Source organism: Prionailurus bengalensis, chromosome C1, assembly GCF_016509475.1.
Source record: "Prionailurus bengalensis isolate Pbe53 chromosome C1, Fcat_Pben_1.1_paternal_pri, whole genome shotgun sequence".
Classification (NCBI taxonomy): Eukaryota; Metazoa; Chordata; class Mammalia; order Carnivora; family Felidae; genus Prionailurus; species Prionailurus bengalensis.
Window position 1 is genome coordinate 113,066,754 of NC_057345.1, and position 13,363 is coordinate 113,080,116.

A 13,363-nucleotide genomic window follows, 5' to 3' on the forward strand; every position below is an offset into this window, starting at 1 on the left:
ACATCCATCTCAACTCTGGATGACAATATAGTATGATTATTCATCAAAGAGCAAGGCAGCACAACATAGTCACCCATCATTGTTTAGAATTGTTCTTGACTAAAGGGTCTATCTTCTGGAATTATCTCTCTGTATAGAAACATAACCTGAAATTCCCCTCTTCACTCAGTAAAGACTCACAGGAATGGTGTCTCTGAGTCAAGCACAGTGGGATCGGCCACACTGTTCACCATCAGCGATTAATGAGATGCACATCCCTTCAATGCCCTTATTTTCTAAGTTTCTATTCATTTTCCAACTTACTCCACCAGGACATTCTCTCCACACCAGGAAAATTGAGAAAGGCATCCGTGGGAAAGGCAAAAGCTTACCAAAGACCTGGAATTTTGAAAATGAGTATGCGGACCAGCTCTACTATTCCAGGACTTTGTGAGATGGTGCAAGCCACCTACATAGGCTGAATCGTGATTTCCTCCTGGAAATAATATCAGCCTTACAGGTTTTGTTTTTAAAAGATTCAATGAGAGAAATGAAAAAGATTCTTGTTGCTTTTCCTTATGCACCATGGATTCCAATCAAATTAAACTAATCAAGTTCCCTTGAGTTACCACACGTTGCCTCCTTGTCCTCAGTCCTCAACACATATCGCTTCTTCTGTCTCTGAGTCCTTCTCCTGCTTCACCTGCTACCAACATGTCCAAGAAGATTGTAAATGAATTAACAACTCTTGGAGAACAGAGGGAGAAGATTAAAACTCTAAAGGATTTTTTTTAAAAAAACTCTGTTCTGTTTCTCCTACACATTAATGGAATGCTAAAAGCATCTAATGGAGATTTTCATCAAGAAATAATTAGATATTTATCATCTTATATTTCATTAATGGAATTGGTTTTCTTATCACAATATTTTAATTGACATTTAAAAATATCCTCATTACACAGTATTTCAAATTGTGGCTGAAATAGTCTGTGTGGAGTGCCTCCGTCATTTTAAGGTGAAGATAGAAACATGAAAAACCATTTGAATTTCTAATTGAAAAATAATTGGGTTTAAAAGAAGGGAATTATGATAATCATTAGGTGTGATAAAATGGGGGTTGATGCTGAATTTTCAATTATGAATATAAAGTGTAATCTCAAGAATGTGCTGGAGAGCAACTTTTATGTTCAATGCTTGTGTTTTACAGACCACCAAAATGAGAGCTTATATGAGAGATCAGACAACAGAAGAAGGCTCTGGGGATTATGGTAACATTTTACCATCTAGAAAATTCTAAAGGGTAAGGATGAAGACTTTTTATTGATCAAAATCTTTTTTTTTAAGCCTGAAAACAATTAAGGTAATTTCTAATGTCAAAGAGATTTGAAGTGAAGCCCCTGAAGGATACTCCTTCCACTACCGCATTCCCATTTCATGGGGTCAGAACAAGAGGTTGCAAGGCCTGATGTCTTCAGTCCTTCCCTGACCCACAGAATACTTCTCTCTCCTTCACTTTTACCAGATAATAGCTTTATAATTCACATCCTCTGAAATTCACCCTCTGAAGTTTTTTGTTTATTTGTTTGTTTTGTATATTCACAGAATTGGGCAACCAACACCACTATCTAATTTCAGAAATTTTCATCTCCCCCCAAAAGACACCCTGAACACATTAGCAGTCAATCTCAATTTGCCCCTCCCCATCCTCTGAAAACCACCAATCCATACTGTTTCTATGGTTTGCCTAGTCTGACCATTTAGTATAAATGGAATCATATAGTACAGGGCTCTTTTGTATTTGGATTCTTCCCTGTAGCATAATGTTTTCAAGGATTATCTATCTTATGGCATATATCAGTATTTTATTCCTTTTGTTTGTTTGCTTTTTAAGTGTAGTTGACACACGATGTTACATTAGTTTCAGGTGTACAACATACATCGATTCAATAACTTTATACCTTATGCTATGCCATTTTTTTATGTTAGTGGGTGTGCCATTTTTTTATGTTAGTGGGTGTGAAGAAATATTTCATTGGGATTTTGATTTGCATTTCCCTGACTAATGATAGTGAGCATCTTCTCCTGAGATTATTGGTCATTTGTAGACATTCTTTGAAGAAATATCTATTCAAGTCCTTTGCCCATATATTTTTTTAATTTTTTTCAACGTTTATTTATTTTTGGGACAGAGAGAGACAGAGTATGAATGGGGGAGGGACAGAGAGAGAGGGAGACAGAATCGGAAACAGGCTCCAGGCTCTGAGCCATCAGCCCAGAGCCCGACGCGGGGCTCGAACCCACGGACGGCGAGATTGTGACCTGGCTGAAGTCAGACGCTTAACCGACTGCGCCACCCAGGCGCCCCTCCTTTGCCCATATTTAAATTGGATTATTTGCAAAAGTTCTTTGTTCTGAAAACTTGTATGATTTGTAAATATTTCCTCGCATTCTGTAAATTGACTTTTCAATTTGACTATTTTTTGATGGTACAGCACAAAATTTTTAAATTTTAATGAGGTTCAACTTACCTATATTTTCTTTGGTAAATATACTCTTAGTGTTGCATCTCAAGGGTTCATAACTTAATCCAACATCCCAACAGCTCTGCTTTTTTTCTAAGAGTTTTTTTAGTTTTGCACTTGCATTTATTTCTATGAGCCATGTTGTTATTTTTGCATATGATATAAGGTAAGAGTTGAGCTGTATTCATTTATACACAAATATCTAGTCATCTCAGTACCATTTCTTAAAAAGACATTTCATTGTCCTGACACCTTTATTGAAAATCAATTGCCATAAACTTAAGAGTTTATTTATTTTTGGACTCTCAATTATATTCTATTGATCTACATATCTAGCCTTATGCCAGTACCACATTGCCTTGGCTACTATAGGTTTATAAGTTTTTAAATTGGGAAGTATGGATCATCCAAACTTTGTCCTTTTTTAAAGATTGTTCTAGCTATTTTGGGCCCATTGTATTCCCGTATGAATTTTTCATATGAATTTTCACATGAATATATTACTTTCTGCACAAACCTCAGCCAAGATTTTGATAGAGAATATATATATGTTGAATCTGTAGATTAGTTTTGGAGGACTGACATCTCAACAGAATTTTTACTTCTTTTCTAAAACCATGGATGTCTTTGCACTTATTTAAGACTTTTTAAAATATGTCAATAATATTTTTTAATTTTAATTATACAAATCTTGTATGTATTTTGTTAAATATATTCCTTAGTATTTTATCCTTTTGGACATATTGTAAATGTAATTGTTTTCTTAATTTATTTTTCGGATTGTTCATTGCTTAGGTATAGAAATGCAGTTGATTTTTTTATTTTGATTTTTTATCCTGCGACCTTGATGGACTCTTTTATTCGTTCTAATAATATATTTTCTGGATTTATTAACATATTCTGTATACAAATTTTTGTCTTTTACGTAGACATATGTACATGTCAAGGTAGTTTACATTCTCCTTTCCAATTTATCTAATTGCTGTCACTAGAACTTCCAGTAGAATGTTGACCAGAAATGGTGAGAGTAGACAACCTTGCCTTATTCCAGGTATGGGTCAGCATTCCCTATGTCATTTCATGTCTCATAACTTTTGTTGAAAAATAAACATTTAATTAAAATTATTTGGCAAATCTCGAAATCCTATTTCTTCCCTCCCTCCAGATTATGTTGTCGTTGCTGCTGTTTCCTGTTTAGGGATTCTTTAAAAATGTTTTTATTTATTTTTAGTTTTTGAGAGGCGAGTGTGTGATGCATGCTTCTGTGCGTGCATTTGGGGAGGCATAGGGGAGGGGCAGAGAAAGACAGAGAGAGAATCCCAAACAGGCTCCCTGCTGTCAGCACAGAGCCTGGTGTGGGGCTTGCTCTCAGGACTACAAGATCATGACCTGAGCAGAAATCAAGAGTCAGATGCTTAACCGACTGAGCCGCCCATTCACCCCAATTGTTTAGTGACTTTTGAATTAATTGTGTAAAGTTTGTATTGTTTTTCATGTGTGATTCTAGGTTCTGCTCAGTTAACTTAAGGTCAATAAATTAACGGATAGAGATTTCATTAAATTACCTTGAACCAACAAATCTCTTAGCTTTGCTGAGGGCCTTTGTGCTCATATTAAGGCTTCTTCAACACGCTGGTGGCTTACAACTCCGTCTTCAGTCTTCACTCCCTGTTTGCACAGAACCTCCAAGTCACTGAGTAGTGAGAGCTAGGGCTCTTCCCCACTCATGCACACAGCCCTAAGCATGCACACAGTCCTATGCATGTTCCTGTTTTTCTAGACTCCCAGAAGTGTCTCAGAACTTTTCAAACTCCACTATGGATATGTCATTCCCCAGGTTTCCCTTAAGTTTTTTGTCATCCTTTTATTTTTCCTAACTTTTATCATGACCTCAGATTATTGTAATATGAAACAATTTCAAGCTGTGTTTTGAAAAACAAAAGTCCCATGGAAATAGCTGTTCTCCCTGAACAAGTTCAGAGTCAGGACATGTACAGAAAAATCTTGAGTAGGGAGTTTCTGGGGAGCTGCAAGATAGGTTAAATAATGATAGTTTGTCAGGAATTGTGTTTCTTTTGGAGTGCCAAGTCCTTTCTTCTCATTCCAGCTGCTGGTTTCCAGAGCTACTCTGATTAGGAAGCTGTTGGTTTTCAGATAGACCATGGAGCTGGGATGAAGTGTCTGGGAATATGATGAGCTAACACACCAAAAATCTTGCTGTTCTTACTGAGATTCAGTCACTGTTTTTAAATAAATGTTACCCAGATTATTTTATAATTTTGTTAATTTCCAGAGCTCTGAAAAAGCTTATTTTGACAATTTTTCTACTGTTTTTGTTACTTTTATGGATGATCAGGAGTTTGGAAATTCTTACCCCACCATTTCAGAATTGCTTCTCTCCCAACCAAGATTTTAACATCATGTGATTATCTACATTCTGCATTAGCTTTTCTCTCCTTCCTGTAGGGATTTATGTGAGATCATGTCTTTCTGGATAAAATGCTGGATACATGAAAAGTAGTGTGTATGGAGAAAATACTGGATGAAGAAATCTCCAGGGTTGTTGAAGAATGCTTTTGAAGATGGTCTTGAAAGTCAGATATTTTAATGAAGATGTCAAGTCTTGAACACATCTTCTGAAATGCAGTCAGAAAAATCTTCACTTCCTGTCTCTTTGGTTAATAGCACCAGGTATTCATGGTAGTATAGGAGTTGCAATGTTGATGGAGACTTGCCAATGTGGAGAACATCTTGAGTGAAATTGTAATGATATTCACAAAATCTCACTGAAAGGTTTTCTCTATATATTTACTTGATTCTGTATCAGTCACCTTCTAGGTACCAACACCATCAAGAAGCCAGTAAAAGCTGCTGAGATCTGAAATGCAAATAAATCTTAAGAACTCCATGGGATTACTAAAGAGCCATATCATTAACCAGGAAAGGAGTACCTGCAGGTTATTGAAGTTCCATGACAGAGAAAACCTTGAGCTTCTGTTCCTCACCAGCTACGTTTCCTGGGCCTCTGTCACTATTTGCACAATGACTGTCTGACCAAGCCTCCAAAAATTTTCATCATACTTCTACTTTTATTATTATATTCTTGTTATAACACTGGTACATGTCAAAAAGAAATTAAAAAGTCCATTAGAGTTTTTGATAACCATGGGACAATTGTTAGGGAAAAATCAATGGCACTTGCTAGAGATGGCAAGGGAGACTTTGTTTCAGGACCATCATGACAAGTATAGAGACCACTGCAGTGGGATCCTACAGTGGGGGACAGATTGAGCTCAACTGTGAATACAGCACAGACAAGTGGAAATTTTAACCAAAAAGCAGGGTAGAAGGTTGTGGATGGAAAATTTGTAAGAGGAGACATCAGGGGGAAATAGGTGTTCTGGCTAAATTGACTTAACAAGGTTCTTGCTGAAGATAGGCCAGGGTGTTAAACTTCACCTGTGGGAAGGTGGAGGATGAGGAACCTGATGAGATATTGAGGGTGGGGGTTCTGGTTAAGGTTCTTGCCCAAACAGGATTTTATAAGGAAGTACACATATGAGCTAAGAGAAGATAAATCTGACGTAATGTTTAGTCCAGTGAATAGTCTTTGTCACAGTCTATGCATTCCTGGTGTGTGGGACACCAAGAGAAGAGGACATTGACCTTCTACCTCTCAGCACAAAGACTATTCTCAGCACTGCATTTCTGATTCAATGATGAGGTTGCATTGTTTGTTTCACAGGAACTCTCTTCTCCCTGAACCACCGTTCATCCCTCCATCTTGATCGTTCTTGAAAATCTTTCACTGTAAAAGCTTTGGCAACACATAATTTGGAGGTCCCCTTTCCTGTCTTGATCTGTGTTACTTGAAGGCAGAGCCAACCACTGTCCATCTTAATGCTTGCATTTTGTCTTAGTCAGGTTAAACTCTCCTGATTTAAACCAGTAGTTGTGTTGGAGCCCTGTTGTGTGCCTGTATCCAGCTCCTACACCCCAGGTGGCTGCCTTGCTGGACTTCAGACTCAGCCTGTTTGGGCAGAACTGTCATTTCTACTTCCATACATTCTCATCTGTATCCATTCCTGCTTCAGAGCTTTGCCATTCATCCAGTCATAAGCCAGAAGTCCACAGGTTGTCTTGGATTCCTTCCTCTCCCTTTATCTATCTAGGTCAAGAAATCTGGGATAGAGGCAAGATGGCGGCTTAGGAGGACGCTGGGCTCACTGCTCGTCCTGCTGATCACTTAGATTCCATCTACACCTGCCTAAATAACCCAGAAAACCGCCAGAGGATTAGCAGAACGGAGTCGCCGGAGCCAAACGCAGAAGAGAGGCCCACGGAAGAGGGTAGGAAGGGCGGCGAGGCGGTGCGGGCTCCACGGACTGGCGGGAGGGAGCCGGGGCAGAGGGGCGGCTCGCTGGCCAAGCAGAGCCCCCGAGTCTGGCTGGCAAAAGCGGAGGGGCCTGATGGACTGTGTTCTGACAGCAAGCGCGACTTAGCGTCTGGGAGGTCATAAGTTAACAGATCTGCTCGGAAAGCGGGAAGGCTGGAGGACAAAAGGAGGGAGAGCTGCTGAGCTCCCGGAGGACAGAGCTCAGTTTGGTGGGGAACAAAGGCACTCGCCAGCGCCATCTCCCCCGCCCATCCCCCAGCCAAAATCCCAAAGAGAACCGGTTCCTGCTTGGGAACTTGCTCGCTCCGCGCAAACACCCAACTCTGCGCTTCTGTGGAGCCAAACCTCCAGCAGCGGATCTGACTCCCTCCTGCTGCCACAGGGCCCCTCCTGAAGTGGATCACCTAAGGAGAAGCGATCTAAGCCTGCCCCTCCTGCCCCCGTGCACCTTGCCTACCCACCCCAGCTAATAGGTCAGATCCCCAGCATCACAAGCCTGGCAGGGTTCAAGTAGCCCAGAGGAGCCACCCCACCCCATAGTGAATCCCGACCCTAGGAGAGGGGAAGAGAAGGCACACACCAGTCTGACTGTGGCCCCAGCGGTGGGCTGGGGGCAGACATCAGGTCTGACTGCGGCCCCGCCCACCAACTCCAAATATACACCACAGCACAGGGGAAGTGCCCTGCAGGTCATCACCACGCCAGGGATATCCAAAATGACCAAGCGGAAGAATTCCCCTCAGAAGAATCTCCAGGAAATAACAACAGCTAATGAGCTGATCAAAAAGGATTTAAATAATATAACAGAAAGTGAATTTAGAATAATAGTCATAAAATTAATCGCTGGGCTTGAAAACAGTATACAGGACAGCAGAGAATCTCTTGCTACAGAGATCAAGGGACTAAGGAACAGTCACGAGGAGCTGAAAAATGCTTTAAACGAAATACATAACAAAATGGAAACCACCACGGCTCGGCTTGAAGAGGCAGAGGAGAGAATAGGTGAACTAGAAGATAAAGTTATGGAAAAAGAGGAAGCTGAGAAAAAGAGAGATAAAAAAATCCAGGAGTATGAGGGGAAAATTAGAGAACTAAGTGATACACTAAAAAGAAATAATATACGCATAATTGGTATCCCGGAGGAGGAAGAGAGAGGGAAAGGTGCTGAAGGGGTACTTGAAGAAATAATAGCTGAGAACTTCCCTGAACTGGGGAAGGAAAAAGGCATTGAAATCCAAGAGGCACAGAGAACTCCCTTCAGACGTAACTTGAATCGATCTTCTGCACGACATATCATAGTGAAACTGGCAAAATACAAGGATAAAGAGAAAATTCTGAAAGCAGCAAGGGGTAAACGTGCCCTCACATATAAAGGGAGACCTATAAGACTCGTGACTGATGTCTCTTTTGAAACTTGGCAGGCCAGAAAGAATTGGCACGAGATTTTCAGGGTGCTAGACAGAAAAAATATGCAGCCAAGAATCCTTTATCCAGCAAGTCTGTCATTTAGAATAGAAGGAGAGATGAAGGTCTTCCCAAACAAACAAAAACTGAAGGAATTTGTCACCACTAAACCCCCTACAAGAGATCCTAAGGGGGACCCTGTGAGACAAAGTCCCAGAGACATCACTACAAGCATAAAACATACAGACATCACAATGACTCTAAACCCGTATCTTTCTATAATAACACTGAATGTAAATGGATTAAATGCGCCAACCAAAAGACATAGGGTATCAGAATGGATAAAAAAACAAGACCCATCTATTTGCCGTCTACAAGAGACTCATTTTAGACCTGAGGACACCTTTAGATTGAGAGTGAGGGGATGGAGAACTATTTATCATGCGACTGGAAGCCAAAAGAAAGCTGGAGTAGCCATACTTATATCAGACAAACTAGACTTTAAATTAAAGGCTGTAACAAGAGATGAAGAAGGACATTATATAATAGTTACAGGGTCTATCCATCAGGAAGAGCTAACAATTATAAATGTCTATGCGCTGAATACCGGAGCCCCCAAATATATAAAACAATTACTCATAAACATAAGCAACCTTATTGAGAAGAATGTGGTAATTGCAGGGGACTTTAACACCCCACTTACAGAAATGGATAGATCATCTAGACACACGGTCAATAAAGAAACAAGGGCCCTGAATGAGACATTGGATCAGATGGACTTGACAGATATATTTAGAACTCTGCATCCCAAAGCAACAGAATATACTTTCTTCTCGAGTGCACATGGAACATTCTCCAAGATAGATCATATACTGGGTCACAAAACAGCCCTTCATAAGTTTACAAGAATTGAAATTATACCATGCTTACTTTCAGACCACAATGCTATGAAGCTTGAAATCAACCACAGAAAAAAGTCTGGAAAACCTCCAAAAGCATGGAGGTTAAAGAACACCCTACTAACGAATGAGTGGGCCAACCAGGCAATTAGAGAAGAAATTAAAAAATATATGGAAACAAACAAAAATGAAAATACAACAATCCAAACGCTTTGGGACGCAGCAAAGGCAGTCCTGAGGGGAAAATACATTGCAATCCAGGCTTATCTCAAGAAACAAGAAAAATCCCAAATACAAAATCTAACAGCACACCTAAAGGAACTAGAAGCAGAACAACAAAGGCAGCCTAAACCCAGCAGAAGAAGAGCAATAATAAAGATCAGAGCAGAAATAAACAATATAGAATCTAAAAAAACTATAGAGCAGATCAACGAAACCAAGAGTTGGTTTTTTGAAAAAATAAACAAAATTGACAAACCTCTAGCCAGGCTTCTCAAAAAGAAAAGGGAGATGACCCAAATAGATAAAATCATGAATGAAAATGGAATTATTACAACCAATCCCTCAGAGATACAAACAATCATCAGGGAATACTATGAAAAATTATATGCCAACAAATTGGACAACCTGGAAGAAATGGACAAATTCCTGAACACCCACACTCTTCCAAAACTCAATCAGGATGAAATAGAAAGCTTGAACAAACCCATAACCAGCGAAGAAATTGAATCGGTTATCAAAAATCTCCCAACAAATAAGAGTCCAGGACCAGATGGCTTCCCAGGGGAGTTCTACCAGACGTTTAAAGCAGAGATAATACCTATCCTTCTCAAGCTATTCCAAGAAATAGAAAGGGAAGGAAAACTTCCAGACTCATTCTATGAAGCCAGTATTACTTTGATTCCTAAACCAGACAGAGACCCAGTAAAAAAAGAGAACTACAGGCCAATATCCCTGATGAATATGGATGCAAAAATTCTCAATAAGATACTAGCAAATCGAATTCAACGGCATATAAAAAGAATGATTCACCATGATCAAGTGGGATTCATTCCTGGGATGCAGGGCTGGTTCAACACTGGCAAATCAATCAACGTGATACATCACATTAACAAAAAAAAAGAGAAGAACCATATGATCCTGTCAATCGATGCAGAAAAGGCCTTCGACAAAATCCAGCACCCTTTCTTAATAAAAACCCTTGAGAAAGTCGGGATAGAAGGAACATACTTAAAGATCATAAAAGCCATTTATGAAAAGCCCACAGCTAACATCATCCTCAACGGGGAAAAACTGAGAGCTTTTTCCCTGGGATCAGGAACACGACAGGGATGCCCACTCTCACCGCTGCTGTTTAACATAGTGCTGGAAGTTCTAGCATCAGCAATCAGACAACAAAAGGAAATCAAAGGCATCAAAATTGGCAAAGATGAAGTCAAGCTTTCGCTTTTTGCAGATGACATGATATTATACATGGAAAATCCGACAGACTCCACCAAAAGTCTGCTAGAACTGATACATGAATTCAGCAAAGTTGCAGGATACAAAATCAATGTACAGAAATCAGTTGCATTCTTATACACTAACAATGAAGCAACAGAAAGACAAATAAAGGAACTGATCCCATTCACAATTGCACCAAGAAGCATAAAATACCTAGGAATAAATCTAACCAAAGATGTAAAGGTCTGTATGCTGAAAACTATAGAAAGCTTATGAAGGAAATTGAAGAAGATTTAAAGAAATGGAAAGACATTCCCTGCTCATGGATTGGAAAAATAAATATTGTCAAAATGTCAATACTACCCAAAGCTATCTACACATTCAGTGCAATCCCAATCAAAATTGCACCAGCATTCTTCTCGAAACTAGAACAAGCAATCCTAAAATTCATATGGAACCACAAAAGGCCCCGAATAGCCAAAGTAATTTTGAAGAAGAAGACCAAAGCAGGAGGCATCACAATCCCAGACTTTAGCCTCTACTACAAATCTGTAACCATCAAGACAGCATGGTATTGGCACCAAAACAGACACATAGACCAATGGAATAGAATAGAAACCCCAGAACTAGACCCACAAACGTATGGCCAACTCATCTTTGACAAAGCAGGAAAGAACATCCAATGGAAAAAAGACAGCCTCTTTAACAAATGGTGCTGGGAGAACTGGACAGCAACATGCAGAAGGTTGAAACTAGACCACTTTCTCACACCATTCACAAAAATAAACTCAAAATGGATAAAGGACCTAAATGTGAGACAGGAAACCATCAAAACCTTAGAGGAGAAAGCAGGAAAAGACCTCTCTGACCTCAGCCGTAGCAATCTCTTACTCGACACATCCCCAAAGGCAAGGGAATTAAAAGCAAAAGTGAATTACTGGGACCTTATGAAGATAAAAAGCTTCTGCACAGCAAAGGAAACAACCAACAAAACTAAAAGGCAACCAACGGAATGGGAAAAGATATTCACAAATGACATATCGGACAAAGGGCTAGTATCCAAAATCTATAAAGAGCTCACCAAACTCCACACCCGAAAAACAAATAACCCAGTGAAGAAATGGGCAGAAAACATGAATAGACACTTCTCTAAGGAAGACATCCGGATGGCCAACAGGCACATGAAAAGATGTTCAGCGTTGCTCCTCATCAGGGAAATACAAATCAAAACCACACTCAGGTATCACCTCACGCCAGTCAGAGTGGCCAAAATGAACAAATCAGGAGACTATAGATGCTGGAGAGGATGTGGAGAAACGGGAACCCTCTTGCACTGTTGGTGGGAATGCAAATTGGTGCAGCCGCTCTGGAAAGCAGTGTGGAGGTTCCTCAGAAAATTAAAAATAGACCTACCCTATGACCCAGCAATAGCACTGCTAGGAATTTACCCAAGGGATACAGGAGTACTGATGCATAGGGCCACTTGTACGCCAATGTTCATAGCAGCACTCTCAACAATAGCCAAATTATGGAAAGAGCCTAAATGTCCATCAACTGATGAATGGATAAAGAAATTGTGGTTTATATACACAATGGAATATTACATGGCAATGAGAAAAAATGAAATATGGCCTTTTGTAGCAACGTGGATGGAACTGGAGAGTGTGATGCTAAATGAAATAAGCCATACAGAGAAAGACAGATACCATATGGTTTCACTCTTATGTGGATCCTGAGAAACTTAACGGGAACCCATGGGGGAGGGGAAGGAAAAAAAAAAAGAGGTTAGAATGGGAGAGAGCCAAAGCATAAGAGACTGTTAAAAACTGAGAACAAACTGAGGGTTGATGGGGGGTGGGAGGGAGGAGAGGGTGGGTGATGGGTATTGAGGAGGGCACCTTTTGGTATGAGCACTGGGTGTTGTATGGAAACCAATTTGTCAATAAATTTCATAAAAAAAAATAGCAATGATAACTAAATTGAATACATGATCCTGAGCTGGGTCCTTTTGCTAAGAAGGACATTACTGGCAGAATTTGAATGGAGTCTAGGAAATATAGTAGGAGTGCATTTCTGTATCCAACTGTTTCACTTAATTTGATGACTGTATTGTACATATGGTGGAGAATGAAGGAAGTAGACACTAAGTTATTCAGGGATGGTAGGACATCAGGTCCTGCTTCAAATGGTTCAGGGAAAAAAATAAAACTCACTCTTTGTACTAGAAAAAAAAAAGAAAAAAAAAAGAAAAAAAAAAAGAAATCTGAGCCATATGGTAGCATTGTGAATAAAAGGAACAACATATGCAAAGATCCTGTGGCAGGAGGGAGTTCAGCTTTTTTGAAAAACTAAGTGTGACTGGAGTCAAAAATTGAGGAAAAGAATGCCATCAAAGAAAGCGGCTTCTAAACTCAGAATTTTATTGTTGATGTTATAAATTTCAGCCCATGAAATAAGAAAACACCACACAAAAACTGAAATTCAATCCAATTCTTCTGGTTCAAAATGAAGGTGGTACAATAATATCCCAACAGTCATGTTACTATATATATATATATATATATATATATATATATATGTATATATATTCCCTTATTCCATAATTTATGTGGATAATAGGTCAACAGCAGTCCTTATAAGGGAAGTAGATATATCAATTACACACGAGGAAAGAGAAAAATGATTACATTTTAAGTGTTTAGGAAAAGTTTGTGTTTTAG